This window comes from Aegilops tauschii, chromosome 3, assembly GCF_002575655.3.
Source record: "Aegilops tauschii subsp. strangulata cultivar AL8/78 chromosome 3, Aet v6.0, whole genome shotgun sequence".
Lineage (NCBI taxonomy): Eukaryota > Viridiplantae > Streptophyta > Magnoliopsida > Poales > Poaceae > Aegilops > Aegilops tauschii.
In genome coordinates this window covers 145,849,335-145,870,893 of record NC_053037.3, presented here as the reverse complement: position 1 = coordinate 145,870,893, position 21,559 = coordinate 145,849,335, and the positions used below count along the sequence as shown (strand labels likewise).

The following is a 21,559-nucleotide window of genomic DNA, read 5'->3' as shown; positions in this document are numbered from 1 at the left end:
AACTAAAAAGTAGGTTGGAATGAGAAGGAATACTACTGACTCTTGCATAAAAGTAAAAGATAGGCCCTTCACAGAGGGAAGCAGGGATTTGTAGAGGTGCCAGAGCTCGAAGCTAAAACAGAGATGAAAATAATTTTGAGAGGTATGCTTTCATTGTCAACATAACGACCAAGAGTTCCCAATATCTTCCATACTAGATATATTATAGGCAGTTCCCAAATAGAAAGGTAAAGATTTTACTCCCCCTCCACCAACAATCACACTCCACGGCTTGTCCGAAACAACGGGTGCCGCCCAACTATCAACAATCCTGGGGGAGTTTGTTTAAATTATTTGTGAATTTGTTTTTGATCTTTTGATCATAGGACTGGGCATCCCAGTTACCAGCCATTTTCTCGTGAATGATGAGCGGAGTCCACTCATCGTGAGAATAACCCACCTAGCATGGAAGATACTGACAGCCCCTAGTCGCTACATGAGCGATTCGGGCATACAGAACAGATTATTATTTGAAGGTTTAGAGTTTGGCACATGCAAATTTACTTAGAACGGCAGGTAAATACCGCATATAGGTAGATATGGTGGAAACTCATGGAATAAACTTGGTTCAAGGAATTTGGATGCACAAGCAGTATTCCCGCTTAGTACAGATATTTTGGCTAGCTAAGGATTCTAAATAGCAAGCACCACATGTTAGAGGGTCCATAACAATATAACTTCTATACAAATATACCCAAGCATAACTCATTATGTTGTCTTCCTTGTCCAACTTCAACTAATTTGCTCAGGTTTGAAAATAATTAATTGGGCTCACAATCATAGAAGATGGAATTGAGGGTACCTCATATGCTTCATCTTTTTAATATCTTTCGTGAAAATGATGGAAAGGAAAATTGTGCTCAAGTACTAGAAGAAGAATAGATCGAGAGGAAAAGAGCTTGATGTCTACTACGCAACCTTCTCCTTGTAGACGTTGTTGGGCCTCCAAGTGCAGAGGTTTGTAGGACAGTAGCAAATTTCCCTCAAGTGGATAACCTAAGGTTTATCAATCCGTGGGAGGTGTATGATGAAGATGGTCTCTCTCAAGCAACCCTGCAACCAAATAACAAAGAGTCTCTTGTGTCCCCAACACACCCAATACAATGGTAAATTGTATAGGTGCACTAGTTTGGCGAAGAGATGGTGATACAAGTTAAATATGGATGGTAGATATAGGTTTTTGTAATCTGAAAATATAAAAACAGCAAGGTAACTAATGATAAAAGTGAGCACAAACGGTATTGCAGTGTGTTGAAACAAGGCCTAGGGTTCATACTTTCACTAGTGCAAGTTCTCTCAACAATAGTAACATAATTAGATCATATAACAATCCCTCAACATGCAACAAAGAGTCACTCCAAAGTCACTAATAGCGGAGAACAAACGAAGAGATTATTGTAGGGTACAAAACCACCTCAAAGTTATTCTTCTGATCGATCTATTCAAGAGTCCGTAGTAAAATAACACGAAGCTCTTTCCTCTCGATCTATCATAGAGTTCGTACTAGAATAACACCTTAAGACATAAATCAACAAAAACCCTAATGTCACCTAGATACTCCAATGTCACCTCAAGTATCCGTGGGTATGATTATATGATATGCATCACACAATCTCAGATTCATCTATTCAACCAACACAAAGAACTTCAAAGAGTGCCCCAAAGTTTCTACTGGAGAGTCAAGACGAAAACGTGTGCCAACCCCTATGCATAAGTTCACGATGTTACGGAACCCGCAAGTTGATCACCAAAACATACATCAAGTAGATCACGTGAATATCTCATTGTCACCATAGATAAGCACATGCAAGACATACATCAAGTGTTCTCAAATCCTTAAAGACTCAATCCGATAAGATAACTTCAAAGGGAAAACTCAATTCATTACAAGAGAGTAGAGGGGGAGAAACATCATAAGATCCAACTATAATAGCAAAGCTTGCGATACATCAAGATCGTGCCAAATCAAGAAAACGAGAGAGAGAGAGAGAGAGAGAGATCAAACACATAGCTACTGGTACATACCCTCAGCCCCGAGGGTGAACTACTCCCTCCTCGTCATGGAGAGCGCCGGGATGATGAAGATGGCCACCGGTGAGGGATCCCTCCCCTCCGGCAGGGTGCCGGAACGGGTCTAGATTGATTTTTGGTGGCTACAGAGGCTTGCGGCGGCGGAACTCCCGATCTAGGTTATTTTCTGGAGGTTTCTGTATATATAAGAGGTTTTGGCGTCGAGAACAAGTCAGGGGGGTCTCCGGGCTGTCCACGAGGTAGGGAGGTGCGCCCAGGCGGGTAGGCGCGCCCCCACCCTCGTGGGCCGCCCGGGACTCTTCTGGCCCAACTCTTTTACTCCATGGCCTTCTTCAACAACTGGGAAAAAATTACCGGGATATATTCTCACCAAATCACGCGGTCAAAAATTACTGTCTAGTTTGTACTTAAGTTATCAAGTAAACGATGTGTATTTTATCATGCTATTTATATAGAAATTGTCGGGAGTATATTATTCAACAACTTCTTTTTTCTGGGTTAATTTTTGTGTGGTGTTTGCACGTAAGATAAAAAAAGAACGGAAAAGCTAATGCCCACACGTGTGGGCGTTTGCACATCGCCCACACGCCTCCATCACCACTCATTTTGCCATGTATGAACAGATGACATCAGCAAGAATCTTTTTGGTTTTCGGCTTAAAAATGTTTTATCTCCAAATAAAAAAGCGAATTAAAAATCCGTTTTCATCATTAAATCCGTCTCGACGAGATCTTCAAAACTAAACCCCATGTTGATATGTTTCGACGAAAAAAAATTGCCTAAAAGTTGCCATGATATTTACACTGTAGTTGCCATAGTGCTTAAACTAAAGTTGCCATGTGGCAATTTTAGTTTATAGATCATGGCAATTTTAGTTTTTCGATGATGGCAATTCCAGTACTTTGATCATGAAAATATTTTTTTGTATGAACCATGGCAATTTTATGCATGTATCATGGCAATTTTAATTTATGGTGCATGGCAAGTCTAGTTTCTTAATTCCCCGTTTTATAATATGTCAAAAATTGCTGTTAAATGTAGAAGAAAATAGCTGAAACATATCATAGCAACTTCAGTGTAAACATCATGGCAATTCATGTGCAATAGACACGGCAACTTTTAACAAAAAAAATTCATCAAAATATATTAATATGAGATCTAGTTTCGAAGATCTCGTCGCGAGGGATTTAATGGTGAAAACGGATCTTTAATTGGATTTTTCATTTAAGAGATAAAACAATTTTAAAACAGAAAATTCAAAAAAAATCCACATGCATGGATGCGGTGACATAGCGTAGTCTGTGTGTGCTATAGGGCGTGTGGGCGGATTTGGCTCCCACCACACGTGTGGGCGTTAGCGTTGTCCAAAAAGAAGATACAAAATCAGTGAAGAAATTGCAGATCAAAAAATCACCTAGCATTAGCGCTTCTGGAGCTCGGGTAAATGGCAAGAGCCAGCAAAAATAGCAGCAAATCTAGGCCGATCCAAAAATTACCATTCTATTTTGTAGCGCTAGTTAAGTCAAGTAAAGACATGCATAAGAACAAGTCAAACCGCTTTAGTTGGTGCGATGGTTTGGGCACACTACCTAGTGTGATGGGTAACAGGTTTGAGTCACGCTTCTCATGAATTAATTTTTCTCGATCCCTTTTATCCAACGGTGGTCATCAATCAGGAGAAAAAATCGGCATAAGTGGATGTGCGGGATATCCCGGAATTAGTGGGGAGAGGTGGGCCTTTAAATCACAGAATTAACAGGGAGATGCACGATCAACAAAGAAAGGGCAGTTAGATCAGGACGTAAACTCAACCGTAGGAATAGGATCCAACGACGTGTGATGTGTGCGGATCTGTCGCTAAAATCCTGCCGTCTGGATTTTAGCTTTTCCGTTTAGCATTATATCACTGGTTCTTCATCGATCTTTGCTTCACACGATGTCTACGACTGACATCTAGAGATGATTTTTGCTTGACGCTTTCGGAGGAAAATAGGCGGCGTTTTGCGATTTGCAGATGTGTATGCTTCACGTTTTCACTTTCATTTTTAAAGGAGGATATTTGATTGACTTTCTTGACGGCTACCTTGAGATGTCCGTGTTCGGCTGCGCCCCTTGTCTACGAAAGGATGTCTCGTATGTTCCTCGAATCGTACGACTGATCATGCACTGCACCTGGTCCGCAACATCGACGGCGCCCATCGTCAGGTAATGACTAATACAAATGCCCGTGCGTTGCACCGGGCGAAAAAGAGATACAACCAGGCAACCAGCTCCATATTTCATTACCTGCAAAAAAAAAGCTCCATATTTCGTTGTGCACTATTTTATATATCCAATTTTAATAAACATCGATAATAAGGTAATATTGATTATTGCTTTTTGTAGAATCAAGTTTGGACCTGAAGAAACCAACTTAGCGTTCTTCGTCATTTGCAAGAGCAGTTTTGCATGGAATAGTTTGTCAATCGTTTTTTTTCGGCTTTTCTGGAAAACATGAAAATTTCCTTATTTTTTATAGAAGTTAAGGTTTACATAAAAATTGAAACACTTCTTTAAGAATCTTAAACGTTTATGAAAATTAGAATATTTCTAAAAAACACATTTTTAATAGATGTTTTTTCTTAAAAGAATGTTTTGATTTTTTGTAGATTTCTAAATGAATTTTTTAAATAAAAATGGATTTTTAAGGAATTTTTATGATTTAAAAAAAAGTGCAAACATATTTTTTTGAAACAAAAATAATGTGAACATGTGTAAAACTGTGAACATTTTTAAACTAATTTCTTCAGTAAACAAATTAAACCGGCCACATGCAAGGTCGGGTCCTGTGCTCTACATATAGTTATACATCGAAAGAATTGATCTTAAGATTACTAAGCAAAACCAAGTATAAGAGTAAGAAAAAGACCCAAATGAGTAATTGGAATGTATCAAGTCCTGAAGAATCATCTTAGATGTTTTACAGTTAGTGGGCGGACACAAGACCACCAGTACAACACTACCCATTTTCCGATCAATTGCTTCGTCCAAGCACCATCATCTGCTCATTATGGAGAGTCGAAGAGCATTGAAGCAACCATTGAAGCAAAGCGGCAACAAGCTAACTCTTCGGCTGATCTCCAGCAACAGAGGCGGCAAGGTGGTGTCAGAGAGGGTCAGGTCAAGCCTGGCGAACGTGTCCTTCGGGGTGTACGGCATGTGTCGTTCCTGTGTGCTGGCACGCCAAAGAGTTCCCGCCCATCTCACCGCTGGCGTCGTACATAGGGTGGCACAGGAAAATTTTGTAGCCTGACTGGATCTCCTATGATTGCAGCAAAGAATTTGCGTCATTGCCACACTTTAAAGCTGGAATTTGTATCTCAAGGAGACTGTGTTGAGTGACAATGGACCTTAGCTTCTGTCATATAAGAAGATCCTATAAGACAAACTGTACTTCATGAATTGGAGTAAGACAACTATTGTCATTATTCTTCTGAAAAACTAATAAAATGAAATCATCGACATACAACTCACATTTAGCATGCATACGTCACGAAGCACGTCCTTCTACCAGAATAAATAATAGTATAATTCTCAGAAAACATATTTGTGTTTTGACTGACTTAAGGAAAATAGAAGTTTTAGAATGTTTTCTTCCCTGACGGAAACTTGCTTTGCTTCCCTCACACTATTACTTCCAATACAACATATTAGATACAGATTTTTTTATATAATAATTTTCTTTTTATGGAAGAAACATGCTTGTGTAGAACGGTAGTGTTATCATGTTTAGAGTTAACTACCGAACATTAAATGTTTGGCACATAGCATTTTTGCAGCTTGATAGACAATCAGAGAGGTATTGCAAAAGCAGGAGCATGTACCAGATAATTTGCAGAATCACAACATCAGGAGGTGTCTTCAAAGTTACAGGATTGTTTTATGTCACTTAAAAAAGTTAAATCGCTATTAGATTAAGGGACTGCATTCCTTCTACAAAGTTACTACTCGTACAATTTTAGAAACACACCCAATGCAGATTTGTATGAACAACCTAAACTATGCGATTGCAGTTTCAGACTTTTGATACCACTTGACACCAATATATCAGAAGTATAGATGGAAGTGCATACTTCGTGTTTATCACATCGACTTGTGATAACAGAAAGGATAACTAAGCACAATGTGCACATGAACCACACTGCTAATTCAAGTCCAATAAACCACGTGATTTTTCAGGAAAAAGAATGTTATGTGATCCAAATGAAATTGTTATTTAGATATACATAGTGTCGATCTCGCCTTAAGAGAAGCAGTAGACATCGAGCTAGAAACATACTACAGGTACATAACATAAGGGCCAGGATCCAATATTCAGTAAGAACAATTAAAACACGAAGTCGCCAAATCAAAATATGTCCATTTGCGCGCTTGTACAGAGATTGAACATGCTGAAACGCAGTGGAAGTAAATATCACATGGATAGCTTATTATATTGTCCTAAAGTGATGTTCTCATACTGAAATCATATAGAAATTAAATAGCAGATTATATCGTCCTAAGTGATCTTGCTAGAGAGGATTATCCAGAGAAATGGCAAAGGAGAAATATAACTAACCTTGACCTGTTTGCGGCATTTGGCCCCCAAGGCAACCTCGGACATTTACAGATCCATATTTTACACACCTCATAGAGTCATTGGCATCTTGCCACGGTAGGCCAATACCTAGCCACTCATAGTACGATCATTGTCCATTGTTCTGGCCTGCTGCATTCCTGGATTGCAGTACACCTGAAATTGTAGGAGTTCATAACTTGGACACCACAGAGAAAGCTTCATTGGTTGAGAAAATTCGTTGCGTTTCACCAGCTGTTGTAAGGGAAAGTACCAATCACCCCTTTGATCCTCCCTCTAATATCAACAAGCTGACAAAGTGGCAATGGAGCCCAAGGCTTAGCACATTATTTCAATCGATTTGTCTGCAACTTGTGTATGTCCTGCAGATTATAATTGAAGCGGTGCCAGACCCTATGGAAGGCAAGCCGAAGGAAGAGCACAAGTTTGCTAGGGAGGAGTGGCTGGGACTGCCCAGACACAATAGATCGGGAGCAGCAGCTTCGATTGTCGGGTCGGGAGCGCCGCTGCCACGGCATAGAGACGCTGCTGGTGAGAAGCGACAAGAGGGGATACATGAGAGGTTTCCATGACCGGCAGCGCAGAGCTGTGGCAGCTGATTTTGCAGCAGAGTTAAGAAATGTCTGAATGACTACCTACAAGAACATGAGTTGCATCCTCTAGTTGATTTATTCCATGACCCCAATCCAATTTCTTCACTCCATCCCCACAGACAACAAACATATTGTAATGCATATGTTGAGAACTGAGAGCTAAGATTGAAGAACAACCGAAGCAAAGAAACAATTGAGGTTCTTCCAGCAAAGAACTGAAGCACGACAACAGAGCTGATGCCAAAATTCAAAACGTGAGCAATGGCCTTTCCGAGTAAAATAGCACATGTGCCATGAGGGAGAGGGGGGCATTAGAGGCACCTTACTGGATCCGGTCATGGCGACGGGCCTCTGGGTGCAGTGGCAGGAGTATTCGAGGCCGGAGATGCTGGTGATGTGCGGCCGAGGCTTTGGCGACGCAGCAGATATCGTTAAGGCAGGAGAGGTGAGAGGAATACCAGGGATGCAGTAGCAGTGGCGCCCGTCCGCCGTTGCCGGACACCGGTGAGCTCCGGCCTAGGTCACCGCACCGCCCCTCCTTTCTGCCTTCTTCTCTCCCTCACCACCGTGTCTCCTTTCTGTCCTGGAGCCGAGGATGCTATGGATCCTCCCGGGAAGCCGCGCTCCGGCCATCCTCCTCGTCACAGGCGAACCCCGCCTCGTCGAACGCCTCCAGATCCGCCTCCCCAGCCCCTGTCGCACACGAATCCATCCCCTGCAAGCTCCGGCCGCCGCCTTCGTTCTGCGTCGAGCAGCCACGCCGCCTCCAGCCGCTCGAGGAGCACGCAGCCCGCCGGCGCGATACTTGCGGTGCGACACTCCCCTCCCCCACCAGGCACCATGTCCACGCGCGCCAGTCCGGTGCGCGGCGGCAGGGCAGGGGGTGGCGGCGCACCGGAGTTGGAGACGGGATTGGAAGGCTGCGTTCTTTTTTCCTATCGCCCGCACCGGTTCGGTTGACTTATTACATGGACGGCGGGTTAATTCCTAAAAAGCACAGGGACCTTTGTGTAAAAACACCGCGACGGTGAACCCAGCGGACTCAACCCATGTTTTATTATTTAATTATTTATTATAAGCGTTGCAACGGGAGAAACAAATTATCACCCTTAGCGTCCCATTCCTGTTACCACTTATTTTCTTTGTCCTCATTGTCTCTCACGATGTCCACTACACGGGAATGTTCCACCTAAGCTTGGAACCAATAAAGAATTGCATCGTCTACATGTACAGACCAGCGAACGGTCGTGTTTGAGATCCCGGCCACATCTGCACAATCTAATGCTTGCGCCTTGTATTTATGTATCCAGATTTTACATCGTAGTAGTTCAGTTCCAGTCCGTAAAGGACACAAACAAACACCAAATTCAACTTTAGTTTAAAATGATCAACACCTTTTTTTTTGTGGGTTAAAACGATCAACACCAAAGAACAGTGGAGGTTGCAGTTTGATTGCTATCACGGTCTACTATTTTTGCCTCATCTCCTAAACGGGCTGGTAGGTCTGATTTGTTGGACCGGGTTGCATAAACGGGTCGGGAGGGCGCTGTTTTTTTATTGGTGGAACGTAACACGGATGAACGGGGCAGATGCCTGGTGGCCTAGGATAGACTATCGGTAGAATAGCCTAACTAAGTATGAAGAAACGACATGGACGTATCAAATGGGAGGCGAAATAATATTATACCTCCATTTATACAAAATATAGCATATATGCCCGTGGGTTACACCGGTAAAAAATGACTTAAATTTAGTGAGGATTGTATGCGCAGACATACCATTCAATGTGTTATAGAATTGGTGCAAATTTAGTAAGGATCATAAGTGGAAGTTAAACATGTCATGTTGTCCGCTGCAACAGAAAAAAATGACGTGAATTTAGTGAGGATTGCATGTAGGGAAAAAATGCCACATCATTTTTATATTCATATAAGATATGAATGAGGCCAGTACGCCTGCCATTGATACTAAATTTCAGGCCAACAAAGATTAACATGGCGCCCACAAATCCCGCATGTCCTATCTATTTTGGTATGATCCTCCCTCAATCCTCCTATTTCCTTTCTCTATTTGGTAGAATAGCCTAACTAAGTATGGAGAAACGACATGGACATACCAAATGGGAGGCGAAATAATATTATACCTCCATTTATACAAAATATAGCATATATGCCCGTGGGTTACACCGGTAAAAAATGAAGGTAATATCACCGATAGTCACACAACTTGCATTGGATGTGCAGTTTAGTGCTACAACTTGCAAAATATGTCTTTTTGGTCAGCTAACTTAGCGTTTCGATGCAGATACGGTCACTCCATGCGTATTCGGCGCTTGCGTGGCATGCCACGTCTGCATGGAGCCACCGTCAGTGACCGAAGACGCTCTGGAGCAACCAACGCGTGGTAAACTTGCACGGACCCCCTGAATCTGTCTGTCAGGCGTACGGGCACCGAAGAGAGATAACAGAGATTGCTATAGAAAACTGGTGGGTGGAGAGATTTGAGCAGAATCTGCTCATTACCCAATTGGCAATACATTGTCAAGTAATATTGGCAGGACCTGGGTTCGAATCCCAGTCCTCTCTTTTTATTTGGATGTTCTGTACATGTTCTAAATTTTGCCAAAACGTTTACTGAATTTTCGGACAGTATTTTGGCACAGTTTTCAACTGTATTTTGGCACAACTTTGTACAGAATTGAACCATGAAAATAAGACAAAAATCTGAATTTTTGGACAGTATTTTGGCACAGTTTTCAACTGAATTTTGCCACAGTTTTCAACTGAATTTCGGCACAACATTGTACAGAATTGAACCATGAAAATAAGACAAAAATCTGAAACTGTCATGAAGATTGTACACCCACCACTTTTCTATAGCAATCTCTGTTATCTCTCTCCGGTGCCCGTACGCCTGACAGACAGATTCAGGGGGTCCATGCAAGTTTACCACGCGCTGGTTGCTCCAGAGCGTCTTCGGTTACTGACAGTGGCTCCATGCAGACGTGGCATGCCACGCAAGCGCCGAATACGCATGGAGTGACCGTATATGCACCGAAACGCAAGTTAGCTGACCAAAAAGACGTATTTTGCAAGTTGTAGCACTAAACTGCACATCCAATGCGAGTTGTGTGACTGCCGGTGATATTACCTCTAAAAAATGACTTAAATTTAGTGAGGATTGTATGCGCAGACATACCATTCAATGTGTTATAAAATTGGTGCAAATTTAGTAAGGATCATAAGTGGAAGTAAAACATGTCATGTTGTCCGCTGCAACAGAAAAAAAATGACGTGAATTTAGTGAGGATTGCATGTAGGAAAAAAATGCCACATCATTTTTATATTCATATAAGATATGAATGAGGTCAGTACGCCTGCCATTGATACTAAATTTCAGGCCAACAAAGAATATATGGCGCCCACAAATCTCGCATGTCCTATCTATTTGGTAGGATCCTCCCTCAATCCTCCTATTTCCTTCCTCTCTCTTTCCTTTCTTCTTTATTTCTCACGCAATCAGTGTCTATTTCCTTTCTTTTTCTTTTTCCTTATATCAAGCATGTCATGAATCTCATTTGCCAGCCGGTTACTTTCCAATTAATTACCCTCTATTTCCGTTCTCTCTCTTTCCATGGGCTTTCCTTCTTTGTTTCTCAATGAGATATTCATGCCTTATTCTTTGCTTAATTTCCGAAGCAGCTCCGTGATGACTGATAACCTAAGAACGTATATAAATTGGTAAAAATTAATGCAAAATAGCAAGGTGGGACTATTTCATAAGTAAACAAATATGAAAAAGCCTCCGGCCTGTTCCTTGTCCGCCCCGTGGGCCGCGGCAGCCGTCTCGGCCCAGCACTCCCGTGCCCATCAAGCGTCCAACTCCCTTGGCCCCAGTACGCCTTGCTTTATGTTAAAGAGCCAGACACCGACGTTGTAATACCCACAAGCCTGGATTGATTGGTCTGCTACGTTAGCATCTACACAGCAGACAAGAGTTCGAATCCCATTGTCCACATCCCAATTTTATTTATTTTTCTTCTTCTCGCATTCAACTGAAGCTGGGCCAACGACCCAGCCTGCAGGCCCAAGTCGGTAGGAACACACATCGAACCTGATGGTTTTGATGCATGGGCACGTATATAGATTAGTACCACCTTGGGTAAACCTCGTGTATATATTTTAAATTCAAACTGAAAGCGTAAAATCACGTGAAGAAGCGTATTGTGACGGTGAACCCGACAAAGTCAATCCGTGCTTTATTATTAGAAAAGACTAGTAGAGTGCCCGTGCGTTGCCACGGGCCTGAAAAAAATGAGAACGTTCTTTTGTTCATATTATTTATCAATATTCGATATTGGGCAATTCTCTGGCAAACAATTACACATGAAATTAGGTACTTGAAACCATACGGGTACTACACATACCTCCTACCATTTAGGAACCATGGCAAGACAATATATTTCAACACTTCCTCATCTACTATTCATAGCTTGCACATGCCCCACCTACTTCTCTTGGCTCAAAAGGACTGAGTCCCTTCTAGGATATCTCTTCCTTGAAGGCCATGAAATCAATCATTCAGTAAGATCATTTGTGATCGTAAATGGCATTTATAATTAGTTGATATTATCATTTGCAATATCTCAAAATAGTAAAGTTTATAAATGCAATACTTTAAAAGAACTAATGCTCTGGTATCCATAGAGCTAGAATACATAAATACAAAAAAATAGAGGCATGTAACTATAACATTAGATAGCCCCTGTAAATTGCATACATATAAACCCTTGTAATTTTTTCTTGAATTTTTTTGCAGTAGGCTTTTAACCTAGTGTTTTCCTGAAACAAGATACTTATGTGAATAAAGCACTACTTGAGATAGCATTGTCAGTTGGTTCGCGCTAATATCAGGCCAACTTTCAAAAGGATATTGACAACAACCACTCCAGCTAGTAGATTCTCCAAGGAAAAAAAATACTACTCTACACATATAGCAAACCTATGTAATTTTTTAGTACTCCCTACGTTTCTTTTTAGTGAGCACATAAGGTTTGGTCAAAGTAAAACTTTATAATTGTGTTTGTAGTAGAATGCCCGTGCGTTGCCACGGGCTCTTGAAATAGTTTACAAGAGTTACATGTTAAATTCCACACGTACAAAGAATATAACACAAACACAATTATTTAATACCTGGAGTCCATTTTTGCAAAGTAAATTGATAACATAAAGAAAAATTAACGACATGTCCATGTAACAAACTGAGGGATGTTCCAACTAAACATCTATTACAAAACTATTAATATCTAGATGATGCGCTTAAGAAATTCTTTCACAATGTCAGGGAAGTCTCCTTTAGCTTCATTGCCACGATGTTTTAGCAAGTATAATAAAAACTGCTTCCTCAATTCATACCCATCCTGCACAAACAATACATGTAGTTAGTATGAAAATTACACGCCGAAGATCTTAAAACATGTAACGGACAAAACTCACCGGGCAAATCGGCTTGACCAATTCTTTACCGTTCCACCAGAGCATAAAATGGAAAACAAAATAGCCAGACACATTCCTGTAAAACTTTAAATTAATAATATAAAGAATATAGTGATAACAAAAGTAAATGTTTTTGTTATGAATTCATTACCTGTCTATACTCGTTGGAACACCGAACGGAAATAAACGTTGCAATTTAGATATATCATAATTCCAACCAGGCAGCTTTATTTCGAGTGCTTCTTTGAAATCCCTTGCAAAACTTTTTAATTTCAGTGCATGCCTCATCTTTTTTTCCTCTAACGATTGTGATGTTTGAATAGGATCCATAATATATAGAAGACGTGCCTCTTTGTCGATGACGTACAAGATGTATCGGCCGATGGATGCATAGGGAAGATAAATCTACAAGTGGGGCTATTAGAAACAACAATAAACCATGATAAAAATGGACAAAACACTTTACTTACCTTGTTGCACGATGAGATGTCGTTGTCCATCCCAGGCCAGCTATCAAATAATGTTGCCAACGTCTGGATAGTTTCCTTCTCGCAAAACTTCTGACCTCATGTTGACTCTAGCATCATGGACTAAGCAAAAAAAGAAATATTGTTTCAACATGTTGATACTAATGACACATAGAATGAAGAGTTATGATAATTTACACAAAATCGTAGATCCATGTAGTGTACAGGAGGGTCTGTGAACAGTACTCCCTCGTCACATGCCAGCATACGCACGGCGGTGTTGAAGCAATCATTGTCCATGGGCTGCTCCATGTTAAGTATGCACTGAAGTTTCTTAAGATTTAAGCCCATTGGCTCGGGTGTCGAGCTCCGGACCCATACCTTCCTAAAAATTGGACGGTAAGAAGAACAATAATATACATCCGCACATTAAATATTGATACATGATACTTACTCCAAACACCCGGCATCATCGATCGACATGACGTAGTTGCAGAGGCCGGCAAGTAATTCACGTTGGTCCGTGGGTATGATAGTGATTGGCGCAGGACGTTTGTCTTTGACTACGTCAGATGGATTCTCCAGGATCTCGAGATCAGAATTCGCTAAAGTTTCTTCATCATCAGGTTGATGGTATATGGGACCTCCTTTTAGCTTATTCAGCTCTGAATCGAGCAAAATGACAGCTAATTTTTGTCGAAAATGTTTCATATCCTCCTACAAAAAATATATATAAACAATTTATATAAAATTTTGAGATAAAATAACGAGATAATGTATAAAAATGAAATACCTGGGTGAACTGGTCTGACAATCCATGTGAAGTCCAGTATTCCATATAATTTAGCATAAACAGTCCACATGATACGCTAAAATATTATAAAATAATGCTTTAGAATATCACACAGATGAATCAAATGAACAAACCATTGTAACAAGTGCTTACCCATCGGTTTGTATTGCCTCATGAAACTGCTCTACTACCGTCCATTTTGTAACATTGAGATCGGGCCACTTATGACCTCTGATAAAATCCGGACTATGCTCTACAAGTTTCAGACGCTTCTCGAGTCCTAGTAACTATTTTATATATAAGAAATATTAGGGATCAAGGCAAACAAAAACATATGTTAAGATGAATAAAAATAATAGATAGTTACCGTAGTAGCAAGGTCATTGCGTTTGACCCGAGAACCAAGTGAGTCCAATACTTGAATCTCACGTTTTTTGGCATTAGCGACTGCTAGATACCAATGGTAGCCCGGCATGTTAATCGAAATGAATAACTGGTGTAAATATCATACAAGTCACGGTTGCAATTAGATATAAATATTAATAAATCATTATACATATGAATTGAAAAAACAATCCATAATTATATGCATGGATAACGAGACAAAAACTAACCATGTCTTGCTGTAGATAAGTATTAACATGATGCACAATGTGGTGATATTTTGATGGGTCTATGTCTCTTTCCCCGTCTTCTTTTATCTGGCCAGATACAAACGTGCTAACAATGTGTACCTTTTCACCAGCCTTGTCTTGTAGATGGTCATGAGCAAGCATGCAATATATGTAAGCATTTATCACCTGTAATCAACATTTAGATTATATTGTACATTTTATGATATTAAATATTGTTCATATTATTAATTACAAAGTTTGTGCAATTGGTCTTACACCATCATGTAAGAACATATCATCTTTCATAAGGCATTCCAAATCGTCGGTTGATAACAAGGCATCTCCAATGTCCATGAACTGGGCATTCTTGGGGGCAGACTTGATTGATTCGATGACTGTAATATCCCTAGGGGTACAAACATAGTCTGTCGAATTCATAAATAAATAAGCCAATTTAGCAATCAAACTGAGCAAAATTAGTTGAATACAAAAGGCAATATCACAAAAATAAGATTGATAGTAATATTAAAAAATACCTTGTGGGATAACATGTAAATTAGCATCCTTTTTGGTTTGTTATGAGATATAACCTCTTCGACATTTTTATGTTATGAATTTTCGTCCCCTTTCAGCAACATCGCATCTGAACCCTCAGTGGATTCTTTCCGTGCATCTCCAAAGTCCATATCCATGTCTCCTATATTCTAAAAAAACAAAAATATAAAAATAGACCATTCGTGTTTTCATATATAATATACATACAGAGGAAGGTTAGCTATATGCACATCTTCTCGTGGTGTTTCAGTGCGGTCTGTCATCGTTACATCAGTGCATATGTCGGAACCAATCACTTTGTATCTACGATGAAATATATATGATGAAATATAAATGATGTTTTCTACTGCATAATATAATCATATATAATATCTGAAAAAATAGTAGTGAAAATAACACACTATTTTCTCTATAAAAAACATAATTGACATTATTAGGAAAATATGTTGATTAAATAATTTAAATAATTGTACTAACACAAAATTAGGGGAAAACAACAAACTGTACTGTTCATATATAATGAGTAGTCATATGAACATTATTTAAATTATTTATATAGGCCATGGAAATTTGTCCAACAAAAGAAAAAAAACATCAAACAAACATTCTTCAACCAAGTAGATTTATTTATACATCAACCAAGTTTTGTTGTGGTACCCTTAGTATATGAAAGGTAAATATAAAAAATATTTATTTTTATGAACCATATTTAATAAATATATATATATATACTTTTATTGTTTCTGTGAGGTATGTATACTTTTAAAATCCTACACATGCGAGTCTAGCATTTCTATCGTTGAGCAAAATTTGCACACAAGGCCCAAATTAGCTACCCAGCATGGCCGAACCTGCACCCAAACTTAGCCCCATAAAAAAATAACTATAAAATAAATTACCTTATCCACATTATATTTTTTCTGAGGGATTACATTATAACTGGACAAATGGGCCGGCACTTACCGGCCAGGAACGCGTGGTGGCCTTCATGGCCCAGGCACTATAAAGTTGCCTAACGGGCCGGCTCGACGGCCCACCTGGCACGCTGGCGTCTGGGCCCAAACCCTAACCCCACTCACTGGCAACCCTAGCCTTATCCCGTCCCCCCGCCGCATCCAAACCCTAACCCCACTCACTCACCATACTACCCTCCACTCACTCATTTCCTCTTTCCCTCTCCCCTTCCCCGCCGCGTGCCTCGACGAGCCGGCGCCTGCGCGACTCCGCTCGCCGACCGCCGGATCCCATGCCGCGGCAAATCCTGGGGCGGCCTCACCGGCCCTCTCCACCCCCACCAGCAGCTCGGCCCTCTCCCCTCCCCCCGCCGCATGGCCGTGCGCCTTGACGAGCCGGCGCCCGCGCGACTCCGCCCGCCGGATCAATCCCATGCCACGGCAGATATTGGGGCGGCCTCACCGGTCCTCTCCACCCCACCAGCAGCTCGGCCATCTCCACTCCCCCCGCCGCATGGTTGCGCGCGTCGACCGTGTGACTCCGCCCACCGACCACCTACCTATGCGGCCAGGGGATCCGACGAGCTGTGTGCGGCGCGACCAACGGGGACGGACGCAGCGAGCTCAATGAAACGGGCGCGGGTGCTCGGTCCGGTCCCATTCCCCTCGCATCCGCGGCGGTGTTCGTCTCCTCGATCTGCATCGCCAGTAGCTCAGGTACGTCGCCCCCCTTCTTGATCCCGCCCCTCTCCTCCTCTTCTTCTTTCTTTAGATCATAGTTTGATGTGGTTCCTCTTTCCTGATGAGCCGAGGCGCCGTGACCCGGCCTCACAGCCACGGGAAGGAGCGACGACTCCCCAACTCTGCGGCATGGCGTGCTTTGCCAGTTCGTCACCAAGTCCCCAACGCTGTCATCGGCCGGACCTACGACGGTGCTAAGATGAGTCTTCCTCTCTAAAAGCTTCTGTTTAATCTCTAACGGATCTATTCTTCTAACCAGGAAGCAATTTAAGTAGCAAGTTCGTTTCTCGTTGGTTAGTTGTATCGTTGTCTCCCAACACTGACACTAATTGACAGCCAACCATGACCATCAATTTAATTTCATTTTTTAGTTTCCTACTATTTTTCTAGCTAAGTGAAATATATATGAAGCTATGAAACTTACCTACGCCCATGACTTGACTCTTGGTTGTGAATTCTAAATGGAGTACATGCAGCCAATCTTTTTGAATGAATTTGCTCATGATTTGTCTGGTTATTCTTCACCATGGGTGCATGGCTATTCTTGGGTTTGAGCCTTAGGCATGCAACAATGAGATCTAATTGCATTGTTTTGTTGACTATTTAAACCGAAATCATTCATCAATTTTGATCGGAAATCTTATCCCAATACTTTTGATACAACAAAAATTGTTTCAACTTGCCATGTGGAAAATCAAGTAAGAGCATATCCATGTGTTTGTTTCCTAAGAATGGTACGGGATTTACAAACTTAAAAGGTATTAGATGTTTGACAAATATTTTTAACCAAAATTGTTTGAATTTTTTGTTCTGATATGGCTGTTTGACTGATTGCAATGTTGTTTTGTTCGTAGTTTTTTTCAACTGTGTAAGCATATATTTATATTTTGTACACCCGGTGCAACGCACAGGGCATTTGCTAGTTCGTTACCAAGTCCCCAACGTTGATGTTCCTGATGCTGACGATGATGGCATGGGGAAAGAATGTGTTATCTGCAAGATAGGACCAAGGGACACTGTTGTATTTCCTTGCAGGCATTTGGTAAGATAATTAATTGTAGCCTGTAGTTCTACTTTTGCTTTCTCAGGTCTCACTTATACATTACTTAATATTGTTATCTGATTGGTCCTATCTTGTACAGTGTATGTGCAGTGAATGCGCACAAGCTCTAAGGTTCCAATCAAATAAATGCCCCATATGCAGACAGCCTGTTGAGAAACTAATGGAGATCAAAGTTAGGAGTGCTGAGCCATAAGGAAGACTACTGGTATGGTTGTTGCTGCATCCTGTTGTTTATTGTCCATATCTTTCTAAATAATATCAGTCTCCAAAGTGCATAGTTATGTTGTTGGTTGTGATCTAGTAATAAATATTAACGCTATCATATTGACACTTGAACTATCTTGCTTTTCACTTGTCACCATACAAATATCTACTGTAAACAATCAGTTTCAACTTGAAGAGGTAGATTGCTACATTGCACAAAGTTCAGTTTCTAATGCATCCGTGCATGTTAGTAGGTGACGGCATGCAGCGAGCACTATATATCATTTGTTTTATTACCCTGATTGCTTGATTGATTGACAGTGTATTGTGTATTGCATGTTAGTATGTGTTGTGCAATGTGTATTGCATTCATTGACAGTGTATTGTATATTTGAGCAATTTGCTGTTTTATTTCTAAGCTGGCAATGGGAGCAGCATAATTGACTTGGCTTCTCAACAACTAATTACCAAGAAAGAGGCATGCTACGGTAATTATTGTTGTGGTCTTGTATACCCTCGTAATTATTTGTTGTTGTCGTCATGTATAAATAGCCAGATTCTTTTTTGGTTTTTTCTTGGGCGTCGATGAGCACAGTAGCTCGGAGGAGGCCACCATGGAGCTGATGCCACCTCAGCAAACAAAACCTGTGCATAACGAGAATGACGAGGCGAGCCAATACTACAGAGGAGCTGAACCATAGTGAGGTATTAATTTTAAGTAGCAATATTGGTTGCTAGTATAGGAAAGGTTTGACGTATCTGTCCACCTTTTAAAATATAAGTATCTAAATACTGAATAATGATTATAGTGCTTTAAGACAATTAGGTGCCGTTTGGTTTAGCATATAAGTGTCTAATTACTATATATAGGTATCTATCCACACTTTGCTTTAACAATCAGGCATCGTTTTCTTCATCTTGCTAGCTCCAGTTTGTTGCAGAGGAACTATAGTGATCTATGACCGGACTTCCTGTTGATTTAGTGATTTATGATTCCTACAAGTATATAGGAATATTTTAGCTCCATCATAGGAAAAATAATCTGAAATAGAGTTTCGGTGAACTTGAATATCATGGCGTGCACTTGCTTCATTTACCTAGTTAACAATAAAAAGGCCAAGTCTTTCATATTGAAATGGCATTTTTTTGTTCAACATGATATTGTGATTCTAGCCTCATTTAGTCTGTGTTGCAGGTTAAGAAATTTACAGTTTAAAAATTAATATAGCAGCGATCCCCTTCCTATAGTAAAAAATGCTTATCAGGAATCCTGATATTACAAAAATCCATCAATGGTTATGTAAAATACATAATATTCACTGTTGTTGGCATTTTCACAATTAGCTTGAATTTATCTCACTGCAATTCATTGCTCATGGCTTCTACTGGCTTTTCTGTTTTGAATGTTCTCTTTCTTTAGGAATCTGGCTATCTGGCTATTGTTTGGTGCTAACTGTTGTGGTAAGTCATATTATATCTTGTGTCAATAGTCTGTATAATTTTTTGCATCATTTGCACTCATACGCCTTTTTTTAATGATGGTAATATAGGGAGCGCATGTACGTGCAACTGTGGAATGATAACCCAAACCACCTCAATCAGAAAGGGGAGGCCAAAATATGATATGGTTTAGTACCAGTTGATTGAGCAACAGAAGGTAATGCCTATCTTAGTAATTCTAAGCTCATTTCCCCCCAATAAGTGTTCCTTTGTTACCTGTATTATAATTATTATTCAGTGAATTAAATCAGAAGCTACTTCTATCAAAAAGCAGTTTCCTTTCCTATGAGGCTATGATGGCAATCAATATTTTTGTAGTATACCTCAACCAAACATACTTTTGATAGTACACCTCAAGCAAACATAACGACTATTACAGTTTTCGAGAAAATAAAGATCCAGAATTGTTCATACCTAGAGGTACTCGCCTTCTTGATGCTCCTTGCTTACACAGAGTACTCCTTGGGAACTTCTCCTCCGGGTCTGGCTGTTGTGATGGACGAAAGAAGAGCAAGGAGGGGGAGGAGGGATGGCAGAGGAGGTTCACATATATAGGTAGGCCATGCGGAGGATAACTGGCTAGCAGATCATTGCTTAATCTAGCACTACCATATATACCTGTCCCCTGCACATCTATTTCCTTTTTCCATCAAAATCACACCTGTTAATAAATTAGGCATTGACGGATTTTACAGGATGTTAACATAAAATGGTAGGCCATGCAGAGGAAGGCTGGGTAGCACATGTCTTTGCTTTTTTATATATATACTTATGTATGGTGCAGATATCTTTCCTTTTTTCATCAAACGCATAACTTTTAATAATATATTAGAAAAGAAGTCAGAAATCAAAACTTACTATAAAATTAGATTGTCCTTAATGTCCTATCCATACTTTAGATCATGATGATGTCAATTGTCATGCCTTAATTTTTTTTGTGGTACTCATTTTTTCCAAAATGCTTATGTTCTTACACATAAGCTTCATGAACTTATCATTGATTAGCATGTATCAAAATAGAACATTCACGGCGTGCACACGTACATATCTACTATTAACGTGGTTCTAGTTGTGTACTGTAGGGTACTGATCAATAAGAAAAACCATGCATATATCATTTATTTTACTCTATTCAGGAACAGATAAAAAATAATCAGCGTTTATTCGCTAGCTGGAATTTAAGGCAATGACGAGAGAGGAAGATCAAGGACAACTTCAGGATTAAATAATATATGCAAGGTACGTGCCGTATGACCTTCATATGCTTATTTACTATTCTATAGCTGGAATGTGATTATTTCTGAAGAATAAAGTATACATCGTATCGTATAATAGTGCGTGTATGGATGAAGTTATACGATACGAGATTAGCTACAGCAAAAGAAAATTAACGACGTGCACAATAACGATGAAATATTAATGAATTTATTTGTTCACTTAAATAATTCACTGAAAAAATGATCAGGAAAGCACTACGTGCTAATCATGCATTTTAATTTGCATTGAAAAATTAGGCAGTGAGAACTGTTCATCGGTACAAAAGCTAGGGGTGTGGCACAATTGTAATCTAAATAATAGTCTAATAGGCTAAAATATGTGTATAAACAATTGCCAAAAGCTAGGGATCGCTGGCGCATTGTTTCCAATGATGGGCTCCATCGCTGATCGATACGCGTGAGTGATCGTTCACTGAGGTGTCTTGGCAATTAGGATGTCGATGCAGCATATATATAAACGGATATATTTTTAATGCTTTTTATTGCCTGCCAAATATATCAAGTCGTTTTTAAGACGTAGATGATTCTTTCTAATTATAAAAAAACGTGACGGGGGCGTATCAGATCTTTCTCCTTTTTTATAGTTGAATATTTTGTTCCTAAGGCATGACATATTTAC

The 21,559-nt window shown here is 40.2% G+C and overlaps 1 long non-coding RNA gene across 2 annotated transcripts; it reads right to left on the bottom strand.

The window, feature by feature from the left end:
- Nucleotides 1-5,204: 5,204 nt before the first annotated feature.
- LOC109757320 (uncharacterized) lies at nt 5,205-7,875 on the bottom strand. Of its 2 annotated transcripts, none has more exons than XR_012204528.1 (3): nt 7,600-7,875; nt 6,668-6,841; nt 5,205-5,485 (listed from the first exon to the last, which is right to left on the bottom strand). It is a non-coding gene; the product is annotated as an uncharacterized lncRNA (long non-coding RNA). The 2 variants fall into 2 exon arrangements; XR_012204527.1 differs by having other exon boundaries at nt 5,205-5,467.
- Between the last annotated feature and the right edge of the window lie 13,684 nt (nt 7,876-21,559).